Source organism: Propithecus coquereli, unplaced genomic scaffold (assembly GCF_000956105.1).
Source record: "Propithecus coquereli isolate 6110/MARCELLA unplaced genomic scaffold, Pcoq_1.0 Scaffold101, whole genome shotgun sequence".
Lineage (NCBI taxonomy): Eukaryota > Metazoa > Chordata > Mammalia > Primates > Indriidae > Propithecus > Propithecus coquereli.
This window is the reverse complement of record NW_012133970.1, coordinates 4,051,458-4,056,677: the sequence shown is the minus strand read 5'-3', so window position 1 is coordinate 4,056,677 and position 5,220 is coordinate 4,051,458. Positions and strand designations below refer to the sequence as shown.

At 37.7% G+C, this 5,220-nt stretch overlaps 1 protein-coding gene across 1 annotated transcript in view; it reads right to left on the bottom strand.

The window, feature by feature from the left end:
• OPHN1 (oligophrenin 1) overlaps window positions 1-5,220 on the bottom strand; it is a 427,039-nt gene that overhangs the window by 111,047 nt on the left and 310,772 nt on the right. The gene's annotated exons all lie outside the window — the stretch shown is intronic.

Here is a 5,220-nt window from a genome sequence, read left to right as displayed (position 1 = left end):
TTTATGAAAGAAAATTTTTATGGTCCATGAAAGCAAAAGTGCCTGGTATTCCTAAAAGTCATAATGTGGCCCTGCAGATACCTTATCAGAATTACAAAATTCAGGAATATCGTTACAAAAAACAACAAAGCCACAATTGAGATTTGTACGTTTAAGACTCTGCCGGAATCACTCCACACAATATGACTCCTTGCCCCTACAGCTTCAGCCTTGAAACACATACAATGGAAATAAACGATTTAGCCACAGGAAAAATCACCACGTGTTAACTTTTACAAATCTCTTACGAACAGTAAAAATAACTATTATTACCGCGTTGAGTGGCAGGTTCTAATAAATATGAAGCAAACAAATTTGTGGTATGTTATACCAAACTGTGAGCCACCATGCATTAAATTAGCCTTCAGGCATATTATTCATGGTAAATACAAAGCGGCTGACCTGAAGGCTCAAAATTTTCCATCAATATGATTGTTCTCATAATCATTGTTATTTATATGTACCCCATCCCCTTCAGTTGTGATGGGAAAGTAAAAAAGCGTACAAGAATTCATGAGTAAAGAAGACATACAAATGACCAAAAAGCACATGAAAAGATGTACAACATTATTAATCCTTAGGGAAATGCAAATCAAAACCACAATAAGATACCACTTCACACACACAAGGATGGCTATAATAAAAAAAAAAAAAAAATTACAAATGTTGGTGAGGATGTCGTAAAATAGGGACCCACATGCATTATCACCAGGAATGTCAAACGGCTTAGCTACTATGAAAACTAGTTTGGTGGTTTCTCAAATAATTAAACACAGAATATACCACGTGATCCGGCAATTCTACTACTGGTAATGTATCCAAAGAACTAAGAAGAGGGACGCAAACAGGTGGTACATGTACACATATGTTCATAGCAACACTATTCACAATTCTAAAAGCTGAAAACAGCCCGAAAGTTCACCAAAGAATGAATGCAAAACCAAATTTTTTCTTTTCCTTCCATTTGATTTTTTTTGGCCTTATTAAGGGAAAAAAACTGAACGCGATACAACATGGGTGAAACTCACGAACATTATGCTAAGTGAATGAAGCCTGACATAAAAGATTACACATTGCACAATTCTACATACAGAGAATCAACTATATATGAAATATCCAGAATAGGGAAATTCACAGAGACAGAAATAATATTGGTGGTGACAGGGTAGGGGAAAAGGGGAAGTGGAGAGCAACTGCTTGATGGGTGTGGAGTTTCATTTGGGGGTTATGAAAAAAAGCTTTGGAACTAGATAGAGGTGGTAGCTACACAACACTGTAAGGGTATAAAATGTCACTGAACTGTGTACTTTAAAATGGTTACTAAGTGAATGGTACCTCAATAGAAAAGAATGCATTAAATTTTTGAAATATATTACAATAATTTTTATAGTTATCTTAAAGGACGGTGAGTACTGTAGGATCAAGTGGGCTAAAAATGGAACATAATAAAGAAGAAATTGTGAGCACAAATCTAACATATCAGTATTTTAATAGTAAAGATCAACAGCAAAGGTTTGTTCAGTACCAATGAAGGGGACACTAATTAACCTGCGTCAGGAAGATTTAAAGGAAAGGATATAAAGAATTTATAAGAGCATCTGGGAACTTGAATTGGCATTTATTTACTTAAAACTAAAGGGCATAAAAAGTTAATAGACTAATGAATGCAGCTGGAATTGTCAAGTATTGATTGATGAAATGGATTAATATATATAATTCAGCCAGTACAGTCAGCTAAGTAAACAGATTCCCTAGGCCTTTGAAGGAATAGCCATGAAACTAGAGCTTTGTAAAGCCATATAATCTAAAGCACCCCCCATATGTGAGATCAGAAGAATCTGACATTATGAAGAAATTAAAAGTAACAAAGAAAAGTCTATACAGAAGAGTTGCTATATATTCATCTGTGAATAAAATTGTCATAAAAAATCAATTTCAAATTGGAAATTCTGTGTCCATTATTACTAATCCACTTCGTACTTCTGATTTCAGCTTGGTAGAACTTATTTACATAACAGAGGAATAGAAAGTACATGAATAACATTTAAATTAACTGGATAATAAACCAGAAATGCAGGAACATTCTACAAGCTGAGTGAAAGAATGACACCTAGTAGCCTACCCTGTAGCAGTGCCATCAAGATTCAGCCAAGTGTACAGAGATGATCAAGCATTTTCTGTAAAGCGACAGAAAATAAACACTTTAGATTTTGCTGGCCACGTATGAAAGTGGCGGCCTTGCAAAAACAACAGGAAAATACCTAATCCTACAATTTCCCCAGTAACACTTAAAGATCAATGCTATGAGTACTCTCACTAACAGACACTCTGCAGTTCTGTTTTGCACAACCTCTGAAAAGAACTGAATGGACGGAAAAGAGATGTAAATCTCTCTCTTTCAAAATTATTTTTTGAGAATCTGCTTTTACAGAGTTCCTGAGTAAACAGCAGAAAAACTAGCTAAGGCCTCAACCCTTTCTCGAGGACAGAGTCACATCTCCTGTGATAACTCCCCCTCAAAGGAAAGGCAGGAAACCAATTTTGGGACTTTGACATCCTTGCAGTTTTTGTTATCTACCTGCTGCTGCTTTTGTTATCAACTGACAGCATCACTATTTTTTTTTTCTCTTTGTCCCCCTTAAAATCGGCCAGCCACTTTGGCCTCACTGCTGACAACTCCCTTCTCTTTCCTTGGGATGCCAAGGACATCTCCTCCCCCCGCCCCCGCAACCCACCGCTGCTGCCTTTCTCTTTCTCTCTCTCTCTCTCACATTCTGTTCTCTGTCTTTCTAAAGGGTAAAATAAACTTTTTTACTTTTATATCTTAATCTCTGTGTGAGAAACCTTTCTCCACCCATGCTGTGAGCACCTACTAAGCCTTTCCACCCTAACAATGTAGTTCCTCTACCAACAGGATTCAACCCTGTCATCACAGGGCAAAAGCATCCATAGACAATAAATAAAGGAGTAGGTGTGGCTTTGTTTAAATAAAACTTTATTTACAAAAACAGGCAACAGATAATAGTTTGCCAAAATCTGCATAAGAGGACATCTGGCTAGAGAACATGCCTTTCCAGTCTCCCATAGGAATGAGGAAACTGAGGCTGAAAGACTATATTGAAACACATACTCCAACAAATTACCATGAAAATAAAATGATTCTGAGCAAGGAGAGAGCTTAAACTCCTTGGGCAGTGACATTCATAACAGTTTTCAGGACACACGAAGGGAAAGCTTAATAGTAACAGGGCTTCCTGGGTGAGGTGAACCAGCATTGCCAAGTCCTGCACAAAAGCAGCTGAGTACTATTCAAAGAAGCCACACAGACTGGTGTCACCATATATTCAAAATCACCAATATCCCCTGGGCACCTAACACCTTCTACCAAGTCTGTGTTCTTTGGTCAACTCACTCCTCCACTCTCTGAAACAGTTATTTCCAACTTCCTTCACTCTCCTACATCCTGAAATGCCTGACCTCTTTCCTCTCTCTTACCAGGTAACCTTATCTTACACTTCACAGAGAAGATAGAAGCTACCATGAAAAATTTTCCATATCTTTTTCCTCCCAAATGAAAAACACTACTTGTATCTACTATAAGCCTCTCCTCTTAACCTCCTGTTATGATGAAGAATGCGTCTACCCTCCTATCAAAGGCTCATCTGTCTAGGTGGGCTCCACACTCCAGACCTATTGGTTTTCTCAGGACTGTACCCTACTGATTGATCCTTCCTTCTACTCTCTTCATCCACTTCCACTCTATTACCTCCTACCAGTCTGCGCATGAACACATACATGCTGCCATCCGGATAAACCAGGAGGAATGTACACATATAGTTCTCCCTGCTTACTCCTGGAACTCCATTAAAATGAAAGTATAGGAATGACAAAATATATAAATACTAAAAGTCAAAGAGGGGGCAATATAACTGCAGAAAATAGCTGTCAACAAAATGGTAGAAATTAGAAAGCAAATGGACAAACAATTAATGACTTACCTCAGCAGAAAAAGCTCAAACCAACTTGTCTATAAGGACACCGATAATTAAGAAGTAGCAACAAACCTCAAAAAGGCATATCAATTAGGCCTACTTATGTAGGTGGGGGTGTTTGGTAGATCTGAAAATAGGAGAATTGACCGAAATTCTTAATAAGGAACCGCTAGACCACCAGATACCCTCACAATCCTTCCAAATGATATGAATTTAATATATAAAACAATTTTCCAGAATACAATTACTGTGTAAGTTAAGGGAAGATTGTACTGTATTTTGTAGTACTTTTTAAGATTTGTTTACCATTTCTGAAAATCACACCACCAGGGGAATTTCTTGTGTTATGTCAGTTGTCAATAAAATATACTGTCAATATGATATATGTCAATATATAAAATGTGACCTGTATCAGTACACATTTGTATCAAACACAAAGATATTTTATGTTGACACAAGTATCTGAATCTCTCATTATGTCTTGTACTGTAGTCATAATTGTTTTATCATCAATTGCTTTGGAGCTGCCATGCTGCACAAGTCTAAGGAGTATCATTCACTTTGCATCCTGGGTTTGTGCAGAGTGGCTGTACAGAAAAGAGTTGATGTAGCAGGCCTGAGACTTCTATCTACAGAAAAGCCTGCTTACAAGGTCAGCCCTTGAATAGCATCTGAGAATTTGGCTCCCTGAGCAATTCCAGTCAACAGTTAACTGATAAGGGTGGCTCACTGTCTCTAGTCTGTATAAACAATGTGGCTTATGCTGAATACCTCTTTTTTTCTGGCAAACATTAATATTATAAGTACTATACACAAGGTGTGATGACCCCCAATAAAAACCCTGGTTCCCCTGGGCAGAAACACTGCATACATGTTTGCTGCATATTTGTTGGTGGGGGAAAAACGTACTCTGTGTGACCTCTCATGGAAGCCTGCCACAAGGATTACCCCAAACACCCGCTGCGTCTTTGTCACTTATGACTTGGCTAAGCATTATTATGCCACATAGTAACTCTTAGCCTACGCTATAATTACATGCTGAGTTCCGTGAGTCCTTCTTGCAAATCTATTAATATGAGGGTGGTCATCAGAACTCTGTATACAGTGGCCATGCACTATAGCCCTGCACTCTTTTGTTAATATGATCATTAAGGAATAATACATACTTTTTGTGAAATTGTATGTATAT